Below are 14,326 nucleotides of genomic sequence, written 5' to 3'. Positions count from 1 at the left end.
ATAAACAACCAAAAATAGTGCCAAAGAAACAGGAGATGAGATTCTGTTTCCATTCTGTCTTTTCAAGAATCTACCAAATTCCTCAGAATTATGGTTCTCATCACACAAATAAGAGGTGGCCTGCTGTTCACATACAGGGCTTGCATCCTTCAAGCACTGTAGATTCACATCGGGCGGGAAGGACAAGAGGGAGAAAATTACTGAGGCAAGTATTGTAGTGTAAATGGCATCCTGGCTTGAGTAGGGCACAATTTCTGGAAAGGAAGGTAAGAGGTGCTCATACAGCAGTGATTTGACTTGAGATGCTATTGGAATTTTATGGTTTATGTTTCTCAACTTTTCTAGCTTTTGGAGAAATGTTGAAATTAAAATAGCCATATGCTGAAATATTTGACCATGGAGTTAGATGCTCTATGTCATGTTCAAGTGGAAGAAATATATTGGGAAAATTTTCTGTCATCAAAATCCTCAAAATTATAAACATATTTATATTTCTATGTTGAACACAATTTCAAAGTGGTATATGTGTGAATTCCAGATTTAGACTATTTTTTTTACGTAGATTATCCCTAACACAGATCTGATTTCTTGATTTCTCACGTGACTTTCTGAGATTTTGAAACTGATTCTTGGATTCCAGGTATCTTGCAATACCATTTCTTGTCTTCTAAGTATTGCTATTGCTGTTGTATTTGGTACTGCATGCTTTTTATATCGGCACAGTAACTCTTAGAGACTGTAATACTGCATATTTCTCAGTTGCTGTTTGTGAAGGCAGCAGAAAGTCACATGGCTTGTCATTGCCCACAGATCTGACATCATGACATCTGCAAGAGCTGTAATTGCCTGAATGTCCTTGGACAGTACTGTGAACAATGTGAGATTCTCAATTTCTGGCAAGCTTTCAGAGCTTGTTAAGAAAATTAAACAGTCTTGGAATAATATGTATATTTTCATGACTACAGATCTTAAAGATAAGGTATCTCCTTCTGATAATTTGATCTGTAAATTGATCTAAAATATTTTACATAATTGTCATTCAGTTGTATTCCTTACTGTGTTTTCCTACTCAGCCTCCTATCTCCCTCTGAATTGCTAAAAATTGAAGACTGTCAGGTGGCATGTTTTGAATGGCAACTCTTTGTTGGTGGGGTTTTTTTGATCCCATAAAGACTTTTTTGGAAAGCATCATACTCAAATTCACCTGTAGCACTTGTAAGAGATACAGTGTATGCAGGAAACATATTTTCTGTACAAAACTTCAGTTCTGTCTTTAAAACCAGGCATTTTTCCAAATATCCTGGGAACATTTTTTAGAAGTCAGTTTGAAAATGTAACCATATGCATCCTTTCACCTAGTCATATTTTCTTCATGAACTGACAAAAATAAGTTTTAGCTTATGTCACCCTGCTAAGTCAGAGTGGCTGCCAAAGCAAGCTGGATGGACCATATTCTGCCTCCAGAATTAACTACAGGGCTGATTATTAGCAGAACTGAGTCTCTCCAGTCTTCAGTGGCAGTAGGCAATGAATGATTGATAGAGGAGAGAGGACACGGTTCATTTGCAGGTAGCTGAATGCACTCTGCTCATGCACTGGCATGTGTAGCATGAGAGAATAAATGAGACATCGACACAGAGACACCCAGCAGGGCTGCCAACTTGTGATTTTTACCATTTTTTCTAATCATAATTTCATTTGGCTAACATGCTAAATATAAAACACAGAAGCTTCAGTCGCACTCCGTGAAGATGTCATATGTTAAAACACTGAAGCTTGGATGTCAGTGCCACTTAAAAAGGCAAAACAAACACAAGTCCTATGTTTCACCAGCATTATGGGTTTTTATATACATATGTGTTTTTATATATGTGTAAGTAACACAAGGAGAAGATTTCCACTAAGTCTCTCTTTACCTGTCTCTGATTTCCGCCTTCTTTTACCTCTGATTTTGCCAGGGCTGCCTAAAGCAGTGATATTTGATGGCATGCATTGTCCGAGGATTTATTTTCAAATGCAGACACTTTTAAGGAATGTCAATAATCTGAAGTATCCGTAAGCATAAAAATACGGAAAGCTTTCTGCTATTATCAGTAAGTCAGTTTTAATTGGTTTTCAAAGTGTAAATGACAAAAATTTATATTTTTGCAATCCCTGACAATGTCTTTTTCTTGTTTCATATAGGAAAACTGTATTAATAGCATCCTAAAGATATGAGATATATGACACATGCTGGGCTAAAAATATTTTTATTCAGTACTGAAATCTTTACCATCTTAGTTCACACATTTGTCTTAATCTAACTAGTAACAAATTTCATACAAAATATGCATATTTGGGTGTAACAGTGAAAAAATTATGAGATGTTTTAATTTTCATTTTTTCATAGAAAAGTCATTCTGTTTACAGGCAGTATCTAAACTTTCCAAAACCCTATATTTAGTGGAAAAAAACCCCAAAACACTGGGTTTTTTTTAATAAATAGTATAATGGTGGCCATTAGGAGAGCTACCATATTTTTTGTTGAACAATGTTTCTGTTCTTCAGTTTACAGGACAAAAATCTATGTTTCCTAACATAGTGATATTTTTGAAGGGTTTTTTACTTTTTTTTTTTCAGTGATTTAATTTCTATACATGGAATGTAGGCCATAGCAAAAGGGCCACCTAGCCATATATACCTTCCAATTGTTACTGTCAGGAGCAGAGGAAATAGTAACCCAGTATCTATTGCTTTGTTCACTGCCTGAAGAAAGCAGATGTATACTTATCTCTAAGAAAGACATTTATTATGACAACATGCCTTGAAATTATCTCTCAGATTGCACTAAGCAAATATTCTCCACAGATACTGAAACAAATCTGGATGAGACAGCTATAGCAGAGGTCCAACCAGCCTAAAGTAGTTCAACAGCTCATTTAATAAGAACGCTGTAGCTGATGAATGTCAATACTGTTTCCAGTGCTGGCAGGTCTCTCTTTACAATTTAATTAGCTCTATTTCTATTTTGAAAATAACTAATTTCATTAAGAATTGGTTTGGGCTGTGCAACCCTTTCAGAAAGATTCTGTGTTACTAGTGCTAGATCATCATTTGTTCAATCTGAAGCACAAATCACTTTGTTTGATCTCAACCTTATCATTCTCTCAAGTCAGGGGTCCATCATTGGCTCACGCTTCAGTAGAAAGGTCACAGCAGGTTCGTATCACCTTGCTATATACGAATTAAACAGCATTTAGCTGGTGATGTTTCAAAATGAGAGGTTTGGTCCCAGATTGTGCCTCCTCAGATTTCTCTTTTAGCTCCAAGCCACTCATTTAACCATCTGAAAGCTGTATCACTACGTAGACATCTCTCAGTGAGATGACAAGCTGTTGGCTGTCATTTCTCCATAAGCGTATGCATAGGAATGAGGATAAAGAATAGCATATTCTTCTGTTTCCTTATTTTGGTCTTTGCAGAACTTCATGTATTTCATCAAGACTTGTCAAATGTGATAACAGAAACCTTATTAGAGGTAGGCGGTAGCCTTGACACTGTTCAAGCGATGATGCTGTTTGTACACAGATGTCATCAGAGCTGGACTGGCGTAGGAGAGGGTGTGCACAGCCCCTCCGTAAGGGCAGCAGCAGCTGCTGTGTGTGCACTCCCAGCACAACAGGGAGCATCGCTGAGAACTGTTATTAATGTACAGCTCATCTTCCTGACTGCTAGAGTGAGGTCAAAACTGCAATCTAGCCCCCAATTACTGCCCGATAGATTGTACTCTCGAAAAAGACATCATCCTGCTCAGCTTCAGCTGCAGCATAGTGCTGTCTGAAGAGCAGCTGCAGCCTCACACCCACTACTTGACACGCTGTTTACGGTGCACGACAACAAATGAAAAAGGGTTTCATTAAAACTCTTTAATTTTTTTTGTCGGTTCTGTTTTTAAAGGAAATGTTCTAAAAATGGAGAGATGTAGGGCACCCCTCTGGGCAACCTGAGCCACCATACAAGGGACTGGTGATGCAGACAAGGCTGCTTTTCTTTGCCCCGAGGACTGAAGCGCAGCAGAAGCACAACCTGGGAAAATGGGAAACTCTCTGAGATATGCTATAGATAGAAGCATGATTTAGCAGTGACATCAGGAGATACTCAGAAACAGAGGAATCTTCATCAACTTCCATTTGGCCACTAGGTATATTATCACAATTTCAGTGGGGAGGAAGAAAACAAAACAAAAAAAAAAGTTGGTCATTATCACTTAAAGACATTTTTTCAGATCTCATATATTAAGACAGCAATTATCATTCATTCATCCTGCAACCTTTCAAAATAGCATTTCAAAATACCTGATGAAAACTCTGGAGCTTGTTGGATTCCTCCTTTTCTTTCTACATCCAGCCATCTTGCTGTACAAGCAGCAAAGCCAGGGACACTTGATAAAGAGCAGAGTTAAATTTACTCACAGTCCCTAGGCAGTCAGAAGAAAAACTGATTTCCTGCATGTCCCCTTGAGGAATATTAAGGTAAAATTTAATGAAGTAAATGACTTATAGGTCTAGTAACTGTCTTAAGATAAAGTACTAAAGAAAGCAATGCATGACCTGTAACAGTAATGAAAGAGAAGATAGAACCATCCTCTAGCTCCTCAAAGTCTGTAGATTTTTTACAAAATACTTTTTTAACCACAAAATGATGGATTAGGGTCCAGAGTTTTCATAAGCAGCTAAGAGCGCTAGGTATCCCCTTGCTGTTAACAATGAGGAAACTGAGCACTCAGTGTTGCTATGCAGTTTTGTAACATCCACATTTAGAAATTACAAATGAAAGAAAGTCTTCCAGCTCATTTTTGCATCAAAGGGAAGAATGTCCTGTCTAGTATTTTTGAAGGCTTTATTTAGTTTATTTTGACTGTTTCTAATGATTTCTTACTTTGGACTTGTGTAATTATTCTAAATTCTTTTTTTTTTTTACTTTATAGATTTTCCACTAAAGATTAATCTTGTTTTTCTGCATTCCATTTTGCATGCTTATATTTTCATTCCTGACAGACAACAGACTATTTATACCTCTGTAGTTCTAACACCCTTTATATATTTATCAATGAGTAGCATGTTGTTTGTCTCAAACCTTCTTCCCCCATGCAATTTCTATACATATTCATTTTTATTCATTTTCTTAATATATCAGTTTCTACAAGCTTTTCCTTCTCTAAAGGAATTCAGCTGTAGTACATAAAAATGCAAGCCCCACTGACACCATTACAAATTGCACATGAAAGTTGAAACCTTGGTCCAGTTAAGTCATGGGTGTTTTTTACTGACTTAGAATGTAGTCACGTCAAAGGGTTGTTTTAAATCCTTGACAAATGACCAGCCTAAGGTGTATATATATATTGGTTATTTTTCAAAAAGAACCTAGTTCTTTACTCTTAACAACTTAGGTTTCCTCTTAAACATTTTGCTGGCTATTCAGAAGAAAAGAACTGTCAAATCCTAATATCAAAATATTAGGACTCAGAACAGATGGAGAAAAATGTCCCTTAACGAGCCTTAACACTACTCAGTCCCAAAATATTTCTGGTTTAGATTTTATTCAGATCAAGTCAGAGGTAATTTAAGCAGTATTTTACAACTAACTTTTAAAATGTTTTCCAGATCCGAGGCCTTATATGATAAACATTCATGCTGAAATTGTTTGACAATTACCAGCTTCAAAAAACTGAGCTTAATAGGGTGACACTGAGATAACTCCAACTATTCTGCTGCTTCTAAGATAGAAGGATATATTACAGTAAAATAAACAGTTACATTTAAAATTCTTTCTGAGAAAATGAGCAGTAATTCACTATTAAAGAAATGTCATTGAATTCATAAGCTGTGAAGGCCTGAGTGCCCTGTAAAAGAATGCCACTAGAAATCCAAGATCCTCTTACTTAAATATTTCATCACAAGTTATTTGTTATTGATGTGAGAGTTTTCATAGTTAGCACAGCAAGCTGTCTCATCCAGCAGCACTGAAATGTCTTTTTCTGAAAGTAACCCTGTCCTCCTGTGTGAAGGATACTTCAGTAAAACGTGCCGGCGTGAGGGTGCACACACACATGTCACAGGAGGGGATGCCAGGGAGCCCCTCAGCTTAGTGTTTGGACAATTTAAGAAGCAGTTGCATCTCCTAAGCTCTCAACAGCATTACGCAATTATCTTGGTATTTGAGGGAGTAGCAGACTTCCTCTTAAGATGAAGAATCCCACACAGGGCAAAGCTTTAAATAGACTAACAGGTTTAGATAGGATGTTAACCGAGATGTTGATCAGGTATGGTAAATCCTATCTTTGTATGTTTCCATGACACACATAAAGCTAGTTTTTCTCTCTGTTACTCTTTGTTTATTCTGAGATATTAACATTGCAAATTTTTTTGTTTTGAAAGATTCTAAACAGTTTTGAAGTTTCAGGCTGCAGTTGTAGAATAGAATTTTCTAAAGACGACACTCATTCTTTTGATAACAGATGAGTCAGAGAAGAACGCAGACACGGGCTTCTTGCCTGTAAACTTACATTAATAGAACTTCCTTGTTTGAGAAAATTGTTCATAACTTCAAAAAGAGATACTGGCCCTGGTGAAGTAAACACTCTTAAGTGCCCGGATATGACTAGTTTTGGAAATAAAAGGTATTGATATTAGAGATAATTCAGCTCAGTAGTGTATCAGAACAGATGCAATGAACAATGCAGCATTTCAGGATGCTGAAGTGCACTTTAGTGCTTATTCCTGGCAAATGGCACAGAAACAATTCTTGCAAAATGTAGAAAGATACAATAAGGTACTCTGGATTGCCAGGTATATGATCTTTATGGACTATAACTTTTAGTTTGGCTAGAACATTATGACAATAAAAGCAAAAATAAAATACCATCTTAAGGAATTGTAAGCTATCTAATCATAACTAAAACAGATAGAAAATGTCTATGCTTAAATTGCTACTTTATTTGCATACAAAGGAGCGGGTCAATTTTTAAAAGAAGTTCTGACTCTTGGCTGGGGTAGAGACCTTCACTGGGGGCAAAAAAATACAGCACTTTTATTATTATCAGCACTATATTTTACTAAAGCACTGAGGCAGATTTATAATTGCATGGAGGGGTTTATCCCCATGCATCACTGAAATCAACTGAACTGTGACTCAAAACACTGGAAGGACTGGCCTGACCTGGACATTAAACCCAAGACTCATGAAAATGAGATAAATATAAGGTCAATCATACTCAGAATTGCACACTTTTGTATATTATTGGATGTATATTATACAAAAATCTAACATCCTGGTACCTGGGCTTCCTTTTTCTATTTTTTTTTTAATAGAAATTAATACTCTATGGCATTCAATGTGATTTCATGGCTTTTAAAATCTCTGTTGGAAATCCTAAACATATGGGAAGGTCCTAAATAGAAAATCCTAATGACTATATTTAACTACATTTATGTAACTGACACAGGAAAATGTTCCCGGTGATTTTCAAATCAAGCTTTTAAAACGAAAAAAAAGGGACATAAAAACAGTGGTAGTAAGGAAACTGGTTGCACGCCTTTCAGTGAAAGCTTATTACCTGTCCCCGACGATGTATTACACATAATAATTCCCAGACACATGTAGTGAAAAGACAGTAAAACATGGGAACAGAAAGAGCTAGGAATACAGAGAAAGTTATTTTTATTTCTTACCTTACAGATTATGTAACTTATTTGTTATGGCAAAATGCTGCATGTCCCACATACATACATGCATACATCAGCGTACCATAAAATTCTGAATGCTTTTATTTATTATTAACAACAAAAACCAAATTATTTTTTACATGGAAATGTCCATAATTGAAAGTCAAACTCCAGGGGACAAATGCTGCAAAGAAGTTTGTCTCAGAGTTCATTAAGTTTTATATAATGCAAATGTATTTTATAAACAACTGCTGAGTCACAAAAAAATATTACGTAAATCACATACACGACGAATTTATAAGATCAAAGAGCCCATCTCTTGGCTTATTACAGGATTGTTCTTTACATTCTCCAGTACAGTTCACTTAATTATCATCAAAAAGAGCAGTTAATGTAGTCTGAATTCCCCTACCACAGATTTTGCATTTAAATGGATCTAATTGTCATGCTTAAATATTTTGCTGTTTTAGGTCAACTCCAAAGTGACTAGTGTCCTCTTCCCTGCTTCCCCCAATTTAATGCCGCTGAAAGGGGCATCTTCAGGGGATAAGACATACCCTTTCTGAGGATCCTGACATTCGATAGCAACTCAACTGTCTGCACCAAAAATACTTTACAGTATATGCTACACTGGAATCAATCAATGCTCTTAATTCCATCATATTTAATGCCCTTTGAATATGCCTTGTGAGGAAATAAAATGTGAATAAACACCAAAGAAGACTCATAGATTGAAATAAGCCTGCTTCTCAATGTAAACTTATTTTTTCTTTTTTTTTTTTCCCCTTAGGGTTTTAACAGCTCTAAACCCTCCGAGAAACTGCATTCACACCTTTTCTTCCTTTTCCTCCAGAAGCTTCTCTGCATCTGGGTGCAAGACCCTCCTTCCTCCACCGATGACTGGCTCATTTATTTTTAGATACTCGTGCTATTAATGCCAACAGATGTGGGCAACTGGGGAAAATCGATGCCAACTTCTTATTTCTTTCTTTGTATCTCAGTCTCTTGGTTATTTGCATACATTGTCATGTAGTTTGGTCACAACAATGTCCTAAATGGCACGTTGCAGCAGATTTGCATGAATAACAATGACAAGCAGTGAAGGCTCACAAATGGCTTTGTTTGCTAATTTGTAATGTGGAGGTCAGATATAATGGAATCTGACCTTTGAGGGTAAGAGGAATTGCCCATATGCTGTTCCCAGATCCAGAAACAAAAGCTCTACACATAAAGTGAAACTATTATTAAATCACTGTTACACGGAGAACACTTGATTCTTTATTTCTTTGTTTATTCTGTAAGCCATTTTCTCAAAACTTGGTTACATTGGTGCAAATTGCAACCAAGGTCTGCTCTAACTTGGAAGCTCTGTCTGAGCTGAGATTAAAAAAAAAAAAAAAAGGACCAAATTGTTATAGGAAATTCCAGTTATTTTTTTCAGAAGCTAAAAGTAGTCAAGAATGCAATATGTCACTTATCCAAGATAAAATTAAAATTAAAGCATTACAAAAGGTAGTAATGTTTTTTTTTTTGTTTCCTTCAAGGAATATTATTAAGTACTGTTTCACTGGATGAGTATCCTTTTATTGGTATAATTTCGTTATTGAAGTAAAGGTAAGATTGCCCTTTGAAAGAAGTAACAAACGCATCAACAGTACAGCTGATAGAGTTGTTTCACAGCTGCATAGAATTGTCCAATTTCTACAGACAGGCTTTGTGAAATTATTTTTTGTTCGAATTGATATTAACTGAAACTCTGAAGCTCAGAAAAAATCATAGCCAACTAGCTGCAGTATATAGAATGGTAGATTTGGACATGAGAGGACATTATGGTCAGAGAAATAATTATAATTACCAAACTGTATCAATACTGAGGAAAAGACAAATACATTTTAAAAGTTTTACAAAACTAACTATAAGCTAGTTAACACCAAACTTGACTGAGAGTTACTTAAAATTCAGGAGAAATCTAATAAAGATATAGATTTCAAAATATTTGTGAACTTGTTGGTAAAGGACAGTGAGGACACAATTCTTGATTTTGTGGTCTAACTAAGAAGTTGCTTCATTTTGTTACATTGCCTTTAATGGATCTTGAAAAAGGTGAAAAAAATTTTTTTGAAGTATTTTTTTTAAATTACTACAATTGCTTATTCCTGAACTTTATACAGGCTATTACTTTGATTGTTACAAAGGAATAACTGGTTATAAAAAAAAATATATTTTGAATATGAAGGCTTGTCAAATTGCATATTTAAATTTTAACATGGTTGATTTAGTCCTTCTTATTATTTCTGAATAAGTCAAACAGAGTGCAATTTAGATTATTGTCTATATTATTATATAGATTAGATTTTTGATTTAGTATAATAAATTCAGACATCTGTGTCATATGGACACTACTGGACTTTATTTTGTACATTACTAGTAGAGATTTTCCTGTGGTTTTTGACTGAGCTTTTCATATTATGTATGTTAGGGAATGTGCACGTTCCTTTCCTTTGTATGTTTTCTACAGGGAATATAGAGAGGACAAGTACAGAGAGAAAACTTGTCAAGTCTGTCCAGAATTTGGATTCCTTGATAGGAAAATTGTTTTTTCGAATAAACTTTTAAATTTACTTTACATTTATGGAGGTATAATAGGGAAGTCCTACCTCAGTCCAATGTGCTAAATATGACTGGGCAGATTTTGGCTATTAGCAGCCTATTTGATACTGACATTAAGTAAATCAGTGTTTAATAATGGAAATTACCTTATGCCACAGGTGATGCTTCTCTTGGCGAAGGCTCGCAGCAGGTGCCTGAGCACTCGCATAATTGTGAAGGGCATTACACATGGGATGAATTTGCTGCTATTTCTAGTTGCTATTTTAAGTTGCACAACGTGCTGAGAGGCAGGAGAGGAATATGAGTTATTTTATATATGCAGAAGGGGAAACAAACTGATTAAAGGAAAAGGCTGGCTCAGGATCTGGCTCCGGCTGAATGGGCCTCTGGGCTACTTCTCTGCCACATGAAACGGGCGTGCAGGCACCATGGCAGGTGGAGATGTAATGGCCAGAACCTCTTTTCCGTTGCGCTTTTGTACGTCATCCAGGGCAACATTTTTATGAATAGCTTCAAATAAGATGGACACATTTGAGCAATTATCCTTGCTTTCCCTGGGTCTGAATTTCAGATGTTAAACACCTGCACGTTCTTCCTCTTGTCTTCACTCAAGGCTGGAGATGCTCAGGGATGAGCACATGCCACCAACTCTTTTGTGCATTTGGCCCCACCTTATGCTCAGTTTCAGCCAACGGACTTGTGAGGCAGTGTGTTGGGTTTAGATGGCAAGATTTTGGCAGTGGGAAGGCTGCAGGGGTGGCCTCTGTGAGAAGAAACCAGGGGCTGCCCTGTGCTGGGCACAGCTGGTTCCAGTCATTTCCAGCAAACCCACCACATGGCACCGCTGAGACTCTCAGCCATGCTGGTGGCACCTCTGGGAAAGAATATTTAAGAAAAGGTTAAAAAAAAAAACAAACCACTAGGCAGTAGCTGTGAGAAAAATGTGAGAGAAAAAGCCCTGCAGACACCAAGGCCAGCGAAGAGGAAGAAGAAGAAGAAAAAGAAGAAGAAGAAGAAGAAGAAGAGGAGGAGAAGAAGGAGGAAGAGGAAGAGGAAGAAGGAGGTGGTGGTGAGCTCCTGGAGAGGACTATAGTGAGGCAGGCTGTCCCCCTGCAGCCCATGGAGAACCATGCTGGAGCAGATATCCACACTGCAGTCCATGGAGGACCCCACACCACAGCAGGTGGACATGCCCTGAAAGAAGCTGCAACCCATGGAAAGCCCATGCAGGAGCTGGCTCCTGGCAGGATCTGTGGCCTCTGCAGAGCAGCCCACGCAGGAGCAGGTTTTCTGGCAGGATTTGTGGCCCCACAGAGGACCCACACTGGAATGGTCTGTTCCTGAAGGACTATGCCCCATGGGAAGGACCCATGCTGAAGCAGTTCATGGAGGACTGTATCCTGTGGGAGGGATCCCATGCTGGGGCAGGGGAACAGTGTGAGGAGGAAGAAGCGGCACAGAGGAGCTGTTACGGACCAACCTCCTCTCTGGCAACAGGGACGGAGATAGAAGAGTCAGGAGTGAAGTTGAGCCTGGAAAGAAGAGCAAAGGTGGGCAAGATGTTTTTAGTTTTGTCTCTGTTTCTCGCCATCCTACTCGGCAATAAATTAAATTAATCATCTCCAAGTTGAATATGTTTTGCCCCTGACAGTAACTGGTGAGCAATCTCCCTGTCTTTATCTCAGCCCATGAGCTTTTCCATCTTATTTTCTCCCCCTGTCCTGTTCAGGACAGGGAGTGAGAGAGCAGCTGGGTGGGCACCTTACCAGCCAGACAAGGTCAACCCACCACAGGCAGTCAAAGAAGATTGTGTCCATGGTAGCTCATTTTATTAACTTCCATTTCAGAACTATTTCTTTCAACAGTGCTGAGTATTACTTTGCCAGTGTAGGTTTCTTTTGGGAGTGCCACAGTGCTAGAGTTCTCCTGCAGATCTTATACAATTAGCTCCCATAGATCCAGGATCGGCTTAGGACTTCTCAAGATAAGGTAACTTCTGTGCTAAGATACATGTCTTCTGATGAAATTTGCAATTTCTAGATGCACATATTTCTGATTTTTTTTCAACATTACATGAAAATGGTGTATGTTTCAAAATATTAACACTATGTCTGAAACTTGCATCTTTCATAATGTTTAGAGCTTCTTGGCCCAGTCCTAAGATGCCAGCTAAAGTAGCACGCAGAGCTTAAATGGGATTTTAGATAGCCAAAAAGGCAGACAACATTTTACTAGCTTCCAAACATAAATGTCATTATCAAAAGAATACTTGGATGTAACTGTAGGCTTTCTGAATGGGGGAATTGCAAATACTCTTCTGTTAAAGACCTATCTTCCATGTATATGTGATCCTAAGAAACAAAGAAGAGAATTGCTATATTTGTTTCAGTGTTTATTCTTACCCAATTTATATAAAGAAAAGCACAGCTGAAGGGCACTGAAGTATCAGCTTGTGGCAGTAATTTTCAATTAAAGGGGTGATGATGCAAGTAGAAGCATTAAACATTTAGATAGTGTCTTTGATAAAGGACGAACACAGATAAATAAGGTCATAGCTGATACTAATTTTCAGAATGAAAAAGTATTCCCAATACTGAAGAAAACTGTTCAGAGGTACAGGATTTCCCATGTCTGTCTGATGGCTCCTTTCCTGGGATTCTTCCAAAGCTCTATCCTCAGTTTATGTCTTAGGCACTTCATCAGTGTGGCAAACAAGAAATTAAGAAAGCTTTTGAAAGCTAAAATCCTGATACTGGAAAAAACCACCTTTTCAGATATTTTGCAATGACAGAGGAGAAGAGTAGATACCTAAGACTGTCTGAAGCTTCTGCCTTCTGGTAGCACTCAGCCATCAGTACTAAGTACATCCTGGCAAACATCAGACTATAGCAGATAATTGTTAAACACCCTCCAAAACACTATGCTTTTACAAGATAAGGCTAGCAGATGTGGTAGCTGCTAACTCACAACTGGAATTTACCTCAGTAATTACATGTAGTTTAATTTTGCAAGCTTGGCATTACCTGTCTTATATTACATTAGGTCATATGGCAGCCAGATGAACTCTACTATCCATGTTTTTGAAAATATGGAAGAACAGCAAACATTTGAGCCATTTCTTAAAACTAGCAAAAGCTTTTAGATATCCAAAGAAGTTTAGTAAGTTCTTTAATAATGGATGGGCAGATAATATGTCTTTCCAGTAGAAGAACAATTTTCTCTGACGATTTGAAGAAGCCGTGAGAAGTTTTATTAAGAAAAAAAAAAAGCTATGAAATGGCCTGCTGATGAGAGAGAATGCAGAGGGTCTCTGGATAACGGGATATTACCAACTTAGCCAAGACTTCCTTCCCATTCTGTGATACTGCTGATTTCATACTCATGCCTAATGTTACTGCTAGTGGTCCTCCTGACTTTCCTTTTTACGCTGATGTGCTTTCTCCAGATGCCACTCCTTACAATGCTTAATGCAAAATTATCATCTCTGAAATGAAAAACTCGGGTCTGTGGTGATTGTTGCCATGAGATGAGAAAATCCTGTGACAAACTCCCCAGAGATTGAACAATGCAACTCACTCTATAACACCATGTCATCTAACAGAAAGTGACCTCTGTCAGAAAGCAGGGTGAGGATGTTGGTTTCTCTTCTTTTTATTAGTACCTTAACAGCAGGTAGAAGAGAGGATATTTATGATTAGAACTACAAATATAATCTTGAACCTGGTCAGATAACAACACAATTAATTCTTAATATTAACATTTCAGTAGTGAAATCAGCATCCTTTCCAAATGGATAGCAAAAATGCACAATTTTGAAAAAGTTCCCTGGCTACAACATTTTGCAATAATATACTTCACAATTTTGCAGAATCAGCTTTCTTTTGCCATACACTTCTTCAAGATGGATGATATAAATTAATTGGTAACATAACGTATACTTCCTGTAAGCTTTAAGAATGCTTCCCACCAAAAGCCCCCAACAACTTCGTTTCTTTGCCTGCCTAAGACCTAAC

This window comes from Chlamydotis macqueenii, chromosome 2, assembly GCF_036417535.1.
Source record: "Chlamydotis macqueenii isolate bChlMac1 chromosome 2, bChlMac1.mat, whole genome shotgun sequence".
Taxonomy (NCBI): Eukaryota; Metazoa; Chordata; class Aves; order Otidiformes; family Otididae; genus Chlamydotis; species Chlamydotis macqueenii.
The sequence above is the reverse complement of the archived record's forward strand: the minus strand, read 5'-3'. Positions refer to the sequence as shown.